Below are 16,212 nucleotides of genomic sequence, written 5' to 3'. Positions count from 1 at the left end.
CCCCCCCCCACACACACACACTTCTACCAGCTCAGAGAGTCCCCCCCCCCACACACACACTTCTACCAGTTCAGAGAGCCCCCCCCCCCACACACACACACCTCTACCAGTTCAGAGAGCACCCCCCTCCCACACACACACCTCTACCAGTTCAGAGAGCACCCCCCTCCCACACACACACCTCTACCAGCTCAGAGGGTTCCCATGTTCTCTAAGAGGACTACTACTACACACACACACACTCACACATGCAGGCACACACACACGCACACACACACACACACACACGCACGCACACACACACACACACACACACACACACACACACACACACACACCAATCCTCTCATTCCTATGCCCTCTGGACTCCAGTTTAAATCATGACCACAATACAGTGTCTCAGTGATTTGTTTCGCAAACAGATTCTCTCCAGGGGCCAAGTCAGTAAACAGACTCATCACTGACATCTGAATTATAATCCAATTTATTCAAAAGGGAACATTGGTTGGGAAATATTGTTTGTGACACCCCTAATTTGATTGATGTTCAAAAACATTCTACAGTTGATTATGTTCACCAATTGTTAGCCTAGAGTATCACTTCTCTGCTTTCAATACCCACAAATATATATTAGCAAACGCAATCCTCGACCCTAATCTCAAGCATACTGTATTTCAGACATATGACACACGATCAAGTTTGTTTGCGACTTGATCAGCACCAACCAACTAATTTATGTTCGGTATAGGAATGCATAGGAATGTGATGAACTCATCCATCCACAACACTAACCCAAACCTGGTCTGAACTTAATCCCCCCTCCCCCTCCCCCACAGCCTCCAAACCCAGGTGCAAGGGTGCAAGGTGCAAATTTACATAGTAGGGACCATACAGTATACAGTCGAACATGGGAATCCGGTTTCATGGAGAAACCCCAAACCTATGTTTAGCTCATCCCTAGTCACATAGTACTGACAAGAGTCAGGTATGAGACAGGCATTAAGTCCCGCTGACTGATTCATCCATCCCTCTAGCCCCCCATCATGCAATCTGAAGTCATCCTCCAGTCATCCCACCGCCTCATCCTCTGGGCAGAGGACAGACGGTATAAGAAGATACCTGTCAACACTGGAGTGTCAGGACTGTAACAGACAGATGGATGCAATTTTGTCTCGGGAATCATCTAGATCCCCCTGCTGACATCACCAGAGGCCAATTAGACACCCGGCTCATCTATCTTAGGTCTGATCAGATAGAGTTGGAACATCCTGGCACACAGGCGCAAAACTTTCTCCTGACGCAATCCGTACCTACTGGTTTCTGCTGGGTTGCTATTCTGATCCCACTGATTGGTCACAGTCCGAGAGATGAGAGTATAGTGAGGTAGTGGTGAATGAATTGAATTCCAAGGCTTATGTTCTCTAATGATTGAGTGTAAGATATACTGTACTGCACTGTATGATTCAAATATTCTGCTGTTTTGTGGTTCTGCGTCCAAGGGTCAGTGAGTTCTGAGTGAGGGAGTGAGCTAGTGAATCTGAAATCCGAATCTGAGAAAGAGAGAGAGATATCCTCTTGCTAACCTCCCTCAGCTCAGTTTTAATTATCATGTGGCTTTAATATTTAAAAACCAAGAGATATTCTTTCAAATAAATGTCAATCCAATCTGTGTAGCCCCGGAGGGAGCGCTGTAATAATGTTTCATTAACAGAGGGATGGGAACGGAATATACAGCCAGTCAGATAAGAGCAGCCCTGGAACCCTAAAGATAGCCTGCTGTCTGTCTGTCTGTCTGTCTGTCTGTCTGTCTGTCTGTCTGTCTGTCTGTCTGTCTGTCTGTCTGTCTGTCTGTCTGTGTTAATAACAGATTACCTGCTGTCTGTCTGTCTGTCAGTGTTAATAACAGATTACCTGCTATATAGATAAATTGAGTAAAAGTGGGGTCCCTAGTTATTTAATCAGAATCCTGGCTTATTGGTATGCTCATCAGACAATGAGAGTTAAATGGGGGAATGTAACATCTGCTCCCTTCCATGTGACCAATGGTGTTCGCCAAGGTGGAATTCTGTCTCCTTTTCTTTTTAATTTATATATGAATGACTTGTCGTTGATCTTAAATGCATGTGGTACAGGTTGTAGGGTTGGTGACTCGCTAATCAATCACCTTATGTATGCGGATGATCTGGTCATCTTCAGCCCATATAGTGCTGGGCTACAACAGCTTCTGAGAATGTGCTCGATGTATGGTGCAGATTTTGATATAAAATATAACGCTAAGAAAAGTAAGATCATGATTGTCAGGAGTAGAGAAGACAGACACTCAACCTTTCCTGACTTCTATCTGTCTGGCTCTGTGCTCAGCGAATGTAGTGACATCACATATCTTGGTCATATCATCTCCAATGACCTGTTTGATGACAAGGACATCTTTAGGCAGCGGTATGCTCAAGGGAACATGCTGTGTCGCAAGTTCAGCATTTGCTCGATTAATGTAAAGATCTCACTCTTTAAAGCGTACTGTACATCGTTGTATACTGCCCACCTGTGGGGTCGATATAAGCGAGGCAGTATCAGAAGGCTCACTGTAGCTTATAATGACAGCATGAGGCTGCTGCTGAGAGCTCCAAGAAGCTCCAGTGCAAGCCATATGTTTGTGAGTGTCGGGGTACCTACCTGTTCTGCTGTGCTTCGTAATTTGATGCATAGATTTATGTGTAGGGCATCTGAGTCAGATAATGACATCATTACTGTCATAACTAACCCGGTATGCAGTTCTGTCAGATTCTCTTCCAGCCTCTGGAACCATTGGCGAACAAGCCTGCATGTCAGAAATTGAGCTATGTGGAGGGCTTTATTTTTTTTCCTGTTTTTTTTCTTATCTTTTCAATGTGCTGTATTTTACTGTGTTTTTATTGTGGTATGGATCCCCCTTGGTCTGAAATAAAGAATTGAATTGAATTGAACTGAATTGTCTGTCAGTGTTAATAAAAGATAACCTGCTGTCTGTCAGTGTTAATAAAGGATAACCTGCTGTCTGTTAGTGTTAATAACAGATAACCTGTTGTCTGACTGTCAGTGTTAATAGCGGATAACCTGCTGTCTGTTAGTGTTAATAACAGATAACCTTCTGTCTGACTGTCAGTGTTAATAACAGATAACCTGCTGTCTGACAGTCAGTGTTAATAACAGATAACCTGCTTTCTGACGGTCAGTGTAAATAACAGATAACCTGCTGTCTGATGGTCAGTGTTAATAACAGATAACCTGCTGTCTGACGGTCAGTGTTAAAGGACATGAATGTGACAAAGCTAGCAGCGACTAGCCGATCGGCTAACTCCAGCTGTGTCAAACCGAGCTGCTCATATTCAGCAACGATGATTAATGTCAGTGACATTAAGGTACCTAAGAGGCTAAGTATTCAAAATTGCTAGCATCGTTTTGGATGTCACTGCATCACGTTTGTAGAGTATTGTGGGATCTTTCTGTGGGAGTTTGCTATCATTGGAATAAACCTACAAATCACTCCTACTTGCTTCCACTGCTTCAATGCATCATTCATCGATGGGGGACATGTTTACTGTGCACGTGTAATTACTGTATTACCTGAGCCAGCCATGAATGTAGTGGCTACTTAAGATACACATTTTCCTAAAAACACTGCATAGTAGGCAGAAAACTGTTTGTGTACTGTCAGGAAATTCAAAGATTCTGTCACACAAAAGGTAATAATGCAGCTCAAACTCAAGAAATTGTACTCTTGGTTATTGGAAGTCTTAGTGCTGGGCTAAAAAGGTTACTAACGCTAGGGCTTCACAGCACGGGGGTCTACTGTATGAACCCTGATGTACAGTAAGCCAACAGCACCACAGCCCCAGCAGAACCTCTAACCATGTGGACTCTACGACACTAAGCATGTGGCCCCAGGCGTCAGAACTTTATCGCTATGATTGATGTCATCAGTGTGCGACATTTACAGCGGGCAGGTGTCTGGGCCTGGGTCTGGGACTGAGGACACTGTACAGTTGCACAAACTAACACTCAACAGTCACACTTATACAGTAAAGGTCATACAGTACATTGCACACATGCACATCATACATTACATACTACAACAGTTTTGTTTACATTTAGGTTGGCACTCTTTTTCACTGACATCACAATCTCAGCTAAGCTTTTGTTTTTTTTACTACTGTGAGAAAGATAGCCTACGGCTTCACCCATGAGAGCTATCCAACACATTGTAACAAATGTATGTAAGAAATGTACTGCCAATAAAATGTGGGTTCCACATTAGATGACGTGCAGCTTATAAAGGCTTCATTGAGCCTTCATAAAGCCTCTATAAACCCCACATAGGCTAGTACATATGTGTCATAACTCATAAGGAATGTTTAACTGTATTTCATGCTTCATTAAGGGTTCATAAATGCAGCATATTTGTCTGTTACTGTATGTCACATAGAGGCTTTATGGAGGCGTGATGAAGCCTTTAGAAGTGGGACCACCATGTGAGAGACGTGTAGTGAGTTCTTCTGGTGTCATTCCAGACGGCTTGCTGGATCAGACGCCCCTCAGAGCACGGTTACAGACAGAGTTATTTACTATCCTGTCCATGCTGGAGATAGACAGTCAGCCCACAGGCACACAGGCACACAGACAGACAGACAGACAGACAGACAGACAGACAGGTACTGTAGATGGACAGACAGACAGACAGACAGACAGACAGACAGACAGACAGACAGACAGACAGACAGACAGGCCAGCAGACAGACAGACAGACAGACAGACAGACAGACAGACTGACCGACCAACAGACAGAAAGCAGACAGACAGAAAGCAGGCAGGCAGGCAGACAGACAGACAGACAGACAGACAGACAGACAGACAGACAGACAGACAGACAGACAGACAGACAGACAGACAGACAGACAGGACATCACTGTGCGCATCAGCAGGCAGGACGGCGCTGAGCTCTGCAAAAAACGTAACCATGACGATGCACAGAGACTGGTGTGTATGGGACGGCGGGGCGGTTGGCGTGTTTTCCTACGTGTGTGTGAACATGGCGGGCTGCGGACAGAGGAGGGATAGCTGAGAAAAACGACCAGAGGACACTGACTCGTCAGCGTGCCTATTATGGAAAAATTGATCATAATTGTCACTTTGAAACTTACCCTGTGACACTTTACAGTCAGAGGGTCATCATAGCCTGGCGTGCACCAACATGACTGTTATGGCGGCCTTATTAATTCCTGCAGTTTCTGCATGCTGTAATACCAGCTATAGCTGACACGAAGACAACCTGCTGAAATCTGAATGAAAATGAAACCTCCTGTCATTCATTGCATGACTGATTCATGCGTGGTTTTGTCTGCGAGCGCCTTGATCTTGCCCATCTCTTGATTTAAACTGAATGAAAACAGAATGGAACCTGGTCCCAAACCAGAACTAGAGGGTGAAAGAGTGGGCTGAATAGTGTACTGGTTTGCGTGGGCTGAATGGTGTAGGACTGGGTCGCTGGCATCATCCCTCCCTGCACCACATCACCACCATCCAGTTACGACCATATAGGGAAACTGCCAAGGAGGACGCACATCATTAACACACGTCCAAACTATCTGTGCCAATGTGGATTCTATACCTCTTTCTGCAGTGTTTGTGCCTGTGTGTGTGTGTGTGTGTGTGTGTGTGTGTGTGTGTGTGTGTGTGTGTGTGTGCGTGTGTGCGTGCGTGCGTGCATGTAGAGTATATATATCAGTATTGTCAGTGCATGCCACAGCCATGAGCGCACCACGTCTGATCCAGACCACTGAATCACTGTACAAACACAACAGGAGAATTTAATCACTCCAAGCAGAGACAGAGAGAGAGAGAGAGAGAGAGAGAGAGAGAGAGAGAGAGAGAGAGAGAGAGAGAGGGCCGAGCTGGGCTGCCTGTCAGTCAGAGCTCTGGCAGCTGTGAGCAGAGCTCCGCTAGTGGCGCATACCTGCATTCTTCTCTCCTGACCATACATAGAGTCAGACCCTATCAGACAGCCGTGATATAAATATTGAGTTTAGATGCTTTGGCAGTGGAAACCGTGAGCTAAACGCCAGAACTATGAACAGTAATGTTTTTTTGAGTGAGAGAAAGAAGTGAGATTTACTGTAATCTTTTCTCTCGCAGCTCTGTTGGCGTGGCGAATCATTAATCAAGCTGAGAGAGAGAGGACTTGATCTCCTCACACGTCGGAGGCTCCAGCCAAGACAGTCCTCTGACATGGGGTCTCACACCCAAGATGGTGTTGCACTGATTGTGTCCTGCTCTGTGCCTGTCTCTCTCTCGCTCTGTTATCAGATCCTGATTAAGACTAATTTAACGGCATCTGTTGTTAAATAGGCGACATTTCATTCTCAAGACTGCAGGAGGCACATTCAAAAGGAGACTTGCCGTTTGTGTCACTTAGTCAATCAAGAGTGAGGCGGCTATGGCTCAGGAGGAAGAACGGGTCGTCCAGTGATCGTAAGGTCGGCGGTTCGAATCCCGGCTCCTCCTGTCCACATGTCGAAGACACTGAGCCCCAAATTGCTCCAAATGAGCAGGCTAGCACCTTGCATGTGCAGCTGCTGCCATTAGTGTGTGAATGGATAAATGAGAGGCCATTGTAAAGCACTTTAGATAAAAGCGCTTTATAAGTGCAGTCCAAGAGTGTCTTGAAATACGGCCAAGGTGTGATGCTTGCTATACGAATAACAAATAAGAAGAATAACCCTACATAATTAGACTATTACTGTCAAGCCACATTTCTGTGCAGACTGTCTTAATTGCTTCTAGTAATAGGGCACTTTGTCTCTACCCCTTTCACTGCCATGAACAAGAAAACAGGGCTGAGTTTCCCAGAGGCATCGTAGCGCTACGTTCATCGTAAGCTACAGCGTTCATCGTAGCGCTACGATGAACGTAGTGCTACGATGCCTCTGGGAAACTCAGCCCAGAGCTAAACAATTTGACCATTTTTAGACTAGTCTCTCAACATGGTAATATTGGTCAGATTCATGTCCTCCAATTATACTGCAGATTCAAAAATACCTGCACCTCCCCGTTCATCCACATCTAGATCTCATAAAACCACTAAGATCTGTACACAAATGCATTAGCACCAAATTACAACAGAGAAACACAAAGTTCAACCCCCCTTGTGTTACTACCCAGTGTAAAAAGCCTCTGTCTGCACGATGTGCTCCAGCTGTGGCCACTTAATTATGACGTATCAGCTTTTTAATAGTCGCTGATGCAGCAACCATTAGTGATTGTGGCCGGAATGGTACTGTATGGGCTATAAGGGTTAGTAGGACAGCTTCTAAGCACTTCTCACTATCCAGCTTTGTGAGATAGAGCTCAGCCCAGAGTTCCCTTATCTGCAGAGAGCCCAGGCCTCAGCTTCGGCCATGAGCTCAGAGGCTGAGGCAGGAAAACATCTGTGGTATTCCACCGCCATCATTGTTTGAATTGTGACATCATGACATGGCAGTCAATCTGTCAAAGGTGATGGGAAATAATACTATCGGTACTGTTTCTTTGACTCTTGACACAAACTTCACACACACACACACACACACACACACACACACACACACACACACACACACACACACACACACACACACACACCTACCTGTACGCACTGGAGGGAAGTATGTGTGCTTATTTGGATGTAGTATATGTGGTGTAAATGTGTAAATGTAAATCACCTCACCTCACTAAAATTGAAGCATATCTTTTTATTGGCTCATTAAGATCTAGGTCAAACCAAAACCCCCACAAAACCCCTCGCTTGCCCAGACATTCAGTGCAGCTCCGAGTCTTTTTTGTGCTTTGTTGACAAGTTGTGTAGTCTGTGTAGAGAGAGAAGGCCTGGGTTTACTGAAGCGCATCATCTATGCATGAGAAATGTGACGGTCAGGTCTGGAGTAGGGCCTACAATAACCACTGACATCACAACCCAGAGAAGAAATCAGAAATAGAAATAAAAGGACAGAGAGAGACAACGGGAGAGACAGGTATACTTAATTTGAGGTGCCACAGAAAGAGAGAGAGGGAGAGAGAGAGAGAGAGAGAGAGACGTGACAATGAAAAATATAAATCTATCCAGTCAAAGTTGGGAACGTTGGCCTCTTTAAACTGAACACATGAAACTCACAGACACTGGGCAAGAGTAATAAACACCCACAAACCACAGATCCCCTTAAGGCGACACTAACTATATGTACACACTCACACACACACACACACACACACACTCACACACACACACACACACACACACACACACACACACACACACACACACACACACACACACACACACACAGTAACTATTACGAACTTACATGGAGCTCTTAGACAGTTACGGTCAGAAGGTGCCAGGGACTGCTTCAGAAACTGCATGTTCTATACCTGCTGCTGCTCGCAGGACCTTGCTGAAGTGCAGCTCTACTATTTCTCATGCCGTCATGAGTGATGGGAGAGTGTGTCATGGCTGAGGTAATTCTCTGGTCTGTGGGTGCAGCCTGGTCAGCCTGTCAGCAGGCCTGTCAGAGCGCCTCGGCCCACAGACAGCGCCGGGCTCCCTCCTCCGATGGGCCTTATCTACTGTCTGCCTCGCTCTCTCTGCTCCCAACTCACCAGAACCAACCCTGGACCCGAGACAAGTGTGTGTGTGTGTGTGTGTGTGTGTGTGTGTGTGTGTGTGTGTGTGTGTGTGTGTGTGTGTGTGTGTGTGTGTGGGCGCGCATGTGTGTGTGTGTTGGGTGATTCACATCTGAGAGGCCATTCACATTCCCTCAGGAAAAAGACATGGGGTGAAGTATTAACATCGTTTGACTTCTTGCGACTATCTGGCTTCAAGTGGGCTGAGACTGAAATTCTGCGAAGGAGCATTGAACTAAAATATGAGCTGTGAAAAGGGGAAAAGGGTATATAAGGGGAAACTCACATATCAGTTTATCTAAGTTATCTATTTATCTAAACCAATATTTTGAAATAACAGGCTGTTGGTCCCATGGGGATGAAATGTTTTCTATGGTTGGCCCGTGCTATGGTTCCATGCTCTGTTGCTCCACACATTTTCTAGGACATCTTCCAACAGCATGGTTCTCTTGAATCCAAAGCTACGTTAAAACGAGCGTGTTCTTTTGATCTCCAAATGTAAACCACATAATAGAATAATAGCAGAGAGGGATTTATGTTTCCAGGTTGGGCCCACATGCTCCACTGAGCTTCCACAGAGCTGGGAGGTAAAGAGGCTATCCCCTTCCTGCCACAGACATTGGCAAACACATCAGTTACACCAGCACATTAGTCACATTATCAATCCTGAGGCAGGACGATGACGCTCCGTTCGGACGGGAGTATCCTGTTACAACACTGCGAGTACAAGGCAAGGTCAGGGGACTGGTAGTGGAGAGAGGAAGGGATGATGTCACTGCCCGGGGAATATCACAAAACCTTCACAATATAGACGTGTAATTTATAGCACATTAACCAAAGCGATACCACATTGTTACCTTTGACCTGTCGTATAGAGGATGCTGTGGCATGCAACTGCAGTGAGCCATAAGGTACAGAACAGTGAACATGATACATGTGAGCTCCAGTTACCCACACACACACACACACACACGCACACGCACACACACACAACCACACACACACGCACCCTCCTATTTATTTGTTAGTGTCACTTTATGTACAAACAACAAAACACCCAGTTGAATGTCTACATGAAACAGTATGGTGTGGTTGCCCATGCGTCTGTAGGTGAGGCTGGCCTTGTGTTCAAAACAAACAGCCTGGCAGGCTTGGCAGAACTTTTTCTGCAGACCAAACAAACTCTCAGATGTGAGGAGTGAGAGAAGGAAACCATGGGAGTTAGACGGGGTATAGAGGGGTGGATGGAAATGATGCACGCGGGCATGGACGACGTATATCTCCCTCTACACCACAGTGAGTCTGAAAGGATCCACTTCATAGGCCTATTCTCAAAGCAGATTTAATAGCCAAACTGGCGTGTTTCTGTGTAAGTGTCATACAGTAATGTACATGAGTAGGCTGTATTATGGGAAATTAGTTGATTTATACCCTCGTCCACAAGGACTGACTTTTACATAGTGATGTCATATTTGTGTGTCTGACAGGAACACAGACCCAAGCCTGTGTAATTGCACCTGTGGACACTGACATCAACAGGACACATTGACTTATTCACCACACACAAATAAAGTTACAACAGTCACTATTCATAAGTGTTATTAGCCTAACTGTGGCAACAAGTGGTGGTAAAAGTGCTAAAGGTACCCTATACTTACCCCAATAGCTCTTTAAAATAGACAATACGACAGAAGTGAGGCATGATGGCCAAGGGAAAGTTTTAACCTATACCTCTTGCCAAGGAATTCTTCTGCCTTTTAAAGGAGTAGTTTGGTACTTAGTATCATAAGCCCTGTTAAAGGTTACGTCATATAAAACATATAAAATGTTGACAGACTATGCACTCTTGAGATATAAGTGCTCATTACTCATGTCCCAGCTAAGTGTAAGTCATTCAGCACGGGCCTTAATATGCCCATAGAGATCCATTGTGAACTACTGTATCATCAATACCTCTAGAGTGCAAAGTCTGTCAACATTTTTATATGGACCATTGTACGATCGTAAATAACCTTATAACAGGGCTTATGATGATAAAAACCAAACTACTCCTATGCTATGAGGTTGGTGAGGTGACCAGGATGTCACTGAAACTGTGCCAAAAGCCACTAAATGTCGATTAAGCTTCCCAAGAAAGGACTAGAATTGCCCATCCGAATATTTGCAGCCTTAAAAATAAAGAGCATTAATTAAGTTCTGTGTTGGTTGAAAATGCTTTGCACATTACTGCCATATCTGAGACACATTTAGACTCCTCCATAGAAGACTCTGAGGTGTCTACACAAGGGTATAACATATTCAGGCAGGATAGAGATAAACATGGAGGAGGTGTACCATTCTATATTCAATATCACATACTAGTCAAAACAATAAAGGATATAAGTGCACCAGGTGTGGAAGTCATTTGGCTGCAGGTTCATCTACCTCATCTTAAACCTATATTAGTGGATTGTTGCTATAGACCACCTAGCTGTAACGCATAGTACCTATAAGACATGTGCACAATGCTACCGACAGTTACTGATAATGATAGAGATATATATTTTGTTGGAGACAAATGTTGTTTTGTAACATTGACTGGTTCTCCAATACATGCACACTGAAAAAAAGTTAAGTAATGCAGCAATGGTTTGCTACCTATCCCAGCTTGTGAATTCAGCAACAAGAGTTACTATAAGGTGCTCAGGTGTGCCTTCTTCCACTTGCATAGACTTTTCACTAACTCTGTGGAGATATGTTCAAAGGCTGTATCGATACCAGTAGGCTTTACTAGTGATTATAGCATCATTGGATTAGCAAGGAAAACTAAGGTCTCTAAAGCTGGGCCTTATAATCTAATCTATAGGCATTTTTGTGATAGTACATTTGTTGAAGATGTGAATAAGATACAATGGGATAGGGTGGTTGAATTATCTGATACCAAGGCTGCCTTACAATTATTTGTGAAAATGTTCTTAACTATTTATGACAAACATGTTCCTAGTAAGAAATTAACTGTCAGATCCACCAAAGCCCATTGGCTTGATTCAGAACTGAGAAACTGAAAAAAGCTGGCCTCATATCTGGTAATGCAGCCTACCGGCAGGCCTGTCTTTCACTGAGAAATATAGTTACTTAAACCAACACACACAAAAAAAAGCAATACTGTAGTATTACAAATCCAAGATTGAGGAAATGAAAGTAAAAGGTTATGGAGAACCCTTAATGAAGTAATGGGTAAAGATGGAGGGAGATATTTTTTTAAGGTTTGAGGGTGGTAGAGGTACAGGTAGGACCCAAAAGCAGATGGCAGGTAGGCAACGCAGGTTCAAAAATAAAGTTTAATTTCAAAACTCAAAAGAAAACCGAGGACCACTGGGAGTAACACATTAACATAGACAATGAACTGACCAAGGACAAAGGAAACAGAGGGGCATATATACTCAGGGAGAACAATCAAGGAACAGCGTACCTGTACAGGTGTGCAACAAGACCTGACGAGACACAGGTGCAGACAATCACCCAGACAAGGACAAGGAGGGATTCCAAACAAGACACCAACACAAGGACAGAGGGAACTAGGACACAAGGGAAGGGAACAGGGAACAAGGCTGGGACTGGAAATGTGACTGGACTGGAAACTAGGGGAAACCAGAAGGGGGAGCTAGAGTGGACCAGAGAACTAGGGAGTGAAGAGGGACTGGAGTGAAGTGGGACTACTGTAGTGGGGAACTAGTGGCTAGAGCTGGGGCAGGAAGGACACAAACCAACATAGACATAGAAGACAAGACAACAAACACAAGACGAAAGACACGGAGGCAGAACAAAACCAGATGACAACGTGAACACAGTGCAAAAGTCTCTGAGGGGAGTGTAGGAACAGTCACTAGGAGGGGAGATGCTCAGGGCCCAGGAGGGTCCAAGGGGCACAGGAGCTCAGGGTCAGGAATCCAGGCCGGGAACAGGGGGCGAGCAGGGTAAACCAGGGGTCTGGGGCAGGGGGCGAGCAGAACGAACCAGGGATTCGGGGCAGGGGCGAGGGTCTGGACCGGGAGAAAGGAGCGAGCAGAGCAGACCAAGGGTCTAGGACAGGGACGAGCAGAGTGAACCAGGGGTCTGGGGCAGGAGCAAGCCCGAACCATAACAAACAACCCCTCATTCATTGAATCTGAAGGTATATTTATCACCATACCTCAAGACATAGACAATTATTTCAATAACTATTTCATTGATAAAGTGGGCACAATAATAAATCAAAAGTTGCCGGTGAGCTCTTTAATTAAACAACATATTATGCACATATTATGTATGACAAGAAATGAGAATTTGCCCTTGAATGTGAAGACGTTGAATGTGACGATGGATGAAATGGAAAACCTATTAACATTGCAGTGTGATAAACCTTGTGGATATGACAACTTGGATGGTAAACTACTTCTGCTATCAGCTAGGATTGTGGCAAAGCCACGGGGTCATATATTTAATTTATGTTTAAAATTACATTTTCCACAGATGTGGAAAATAGCAAAGGTTACTCCTCTATAAAAAAACAACAAGGAGTCATTTACTGGTCCACATATTCCTATTAGTATTCTGCCTGTTTTAGGTAATGGAGGGTATTGTATTTAAACAAATTCTGAATTATTTTTCATTAAACTTCCAGCATAAGGGTCCTCAACTGGTACAGCTCTAACACTGACGACTGCAGGCTTAAACTAATTGGCAGGAAGTTCATGGTGAGCACTGTACTGCTGGATTTTAGAGCAGCTTTTGATCTATAGACCACAAGTTACTACTCATCAAAATTTCTGCATATGGATTCAAAAAATCAGATATCAGTTGGATGAACAGTTAACTTTAAACCCATGTGGAATTCTACAGGGGAGCTGTTTTGGATCTCTTCTATACTCTATATTTACAAATGACCTGCCATATGTAGTCAAGAATGCGGGCGTATGCGGATGATGCTACAGTGTATCTGCTGATAACATTATCGAGCTTAACACAATGCTGCAAGAAGAGTTGATATTGGTGTCTGACAACAGGCTAAAGTTGAACATCTCAAAAACAAAAAGTATGCTATTGGGGCCTAGGAAAGCTCTAAGGTTAGATCATGAGCTGAGCATATCTTTGCAAGGAGTACTCATTGAGCAGGTGTGAGAGGCCACATTGCTGGGTGTTACACTGGAGGACACTTTCATGGTCAACTCACATCAATAACATGATTACCAAAATGAGTAGAGGCATTTCCATCTTTAGGAGGTTTTATTTATATATATTTTTTTTTTTTACAGATATGAGTCAAACTACTAATACAATCTGTTGTCTTATGTCACGTCGATTACTGCCCAGCAATTTGGTCTAGTGCTTTAAAACAAGTTGTCACTGTAAATGAACATAAGAATAAACCACTGACTAATAAAACAGCGTGCTCCTGAACCCTGCATCAAAGATGGCACCTAGTGCTGTTACACTTCATATGTGATAACATTTTGCATTCCCTGGCTTGCTCGCACGACCGCGATTTGGAAGATAGCAAGCTGCCTCAGCTTCATGGAAGTTGTTTAGCCTCTTTATTCAATCAGTGGCGTGACAGATATTAATCCAGTTTTATGCTGTGTTCCAGATAGGATTTTGAGCCCGTAATTTACGACTTCAAGGCACGATTCACGACTTCATAGCGTTCCAGGCAAACTGTCTGAGTGCGTGGAATTCTGGATAAATGTAAACAAGCCAATATGGCAAAAGCCTGAGATTTGGCACACACAGAAAAAAACTCAGAATTTCTGACTTTAAAGTCAGAATTTCTGAGAAAAAAGTCATAAATAACTTCTGAGATTAAAGTCTGAATTTCTGAGAAAAAAGTCAGAAATAACTTCTGAGAAAAAAGTCTGAATTTCTGACTTTAAACTCAGAAGCTTAAAAAAAACTTCAGCTGTTGGCCCTAATGCTCTTCCATAGGTTTACGTTAAAGGTACCCCAAGGAGTTTATTTTTGGTTACGAAACAGTCTAATTTTAATGTGGGTGGATCTACATTACCCACACTTGTTTATGTGTCCATTTTCGACAAATGTCTTTTCTTGTAGACCTACCTATGTAGTTTATTTTTAGATTATTATTTTGTGGTCGGGTCGTCCAGAACTTCCTTGGAATGACGAAAAGATTTACTGCAGTAGCCTACGCCGCCGACAAGATGAAGAATAATTTAAATATGACCGTTATATATTGTCAAAAGTAACGTTACTAGTAAGAACTATGTAATTACCTCGTCGGTGGCCATCGTTCCATCTTCAAAACACCCGGCTCAGGTAGCTAAGGTTTACACATTGAGCGGGGAGGCTCATGGGAAATGTGGTCGTTTTGGGCGGAAAACACTTCCGTTTCCCGAAACTCCTTGTAGGGCCTTTAACGTTAGCTAGCTAGCACTAGCTATATCTTGTCGTCAACATATTTCGGCATCATTACATACACATAGCAGATTGTAGTGCATAATCGTTTGTATTATTTTGACTACAACGTACACATTTACTTTATGTTACCCTAAAGTTATCTTCGTCGCCAGACCCATGTGAGCTGCCATCTTGTTTAGAGGGCTGTGTGACGTCAGAGAGCGCAACTGGGAGTACATCGATCTGGTACGAGTTCACGGGTGGGAAGTCACCGGTTTGACTGCCATTCCAGTGCATTTTCAAGTGTGGAAGGTTGGAAAAACACGGGTTACACCATTAATCATGGTTAATCATCACCAGCAACATCAATCTCAAAACCAACTAATGTCGCGTTCCAAACAACTCGTAACCCGTGTTTTTCCAACCTTCTACATGTGAAAATGCACTGGAATGGCAGTCAAACCCGTAACTTCACACCCGTGAACTCGTACCAGATCGAAGTACTCCCAGTTGGCTTTCTGACGTCACACAGCCCTCTAAACAAGATGGCAGCCCACATGGGTACGGTGACAAAGATAACTTTAGGGCAACGTAAAGTAAATTTGTATGTTATAATCAAAATAATACAAATTATTATGCACTACAATCTGCTATGTGTATGTAATGATACCCAAATATGTTGACGACAAGAGATAGCTAACGTTAAGGTAAACCTGAACTTGACCATGCAAATGGCGAAATGTCGATGATATCAATGAATAAAATCATGTAACATTTAGCTTGCCAGATCTGACAGTGTGCCAGATCTCAAGCTTTTGCCATATTGGCTTGTTTACATTTATCCAGAATTCCACACACTCAGACAGTTTGCCTGGAATGCTATGAAGTTGTGAGTCGTGACTTGAAGTTGACTTGATTTTGAAGGGCTTCAAAATTCACAAAACTCATCTTCAATGATGTATTTTAACTTTTAGTTCAAAATACAGTATAGGCCCCTTCTACTCTATTTGGGGAGTCTGCTAAATACAGACCTTATTTCGGTATTTCGCTAATCCTATTCATTTTTTCCATAGAGATTTTGGACTACAACCCACAATTGTGGATGGGTTATGGGATGCTAGCTAGAAACATCCTTGTTTTTGAGAGATATAC

This window comes from Borostomias antarcticus, assembly GCF_949987555.1.
Source record: "Borostomias antarcticus genome assembly, chromosome: 15".
In the NCBI taxonomy this organism is placed as follows: Eukaryota; Metazoa; Chordata; class Actinopteri; order Stomiiformes; family Stomiidae; genus Borostomias; species Borostomias antarcticus.
This window is presented reverse-complemented; position numbering follows the sequence as displayed.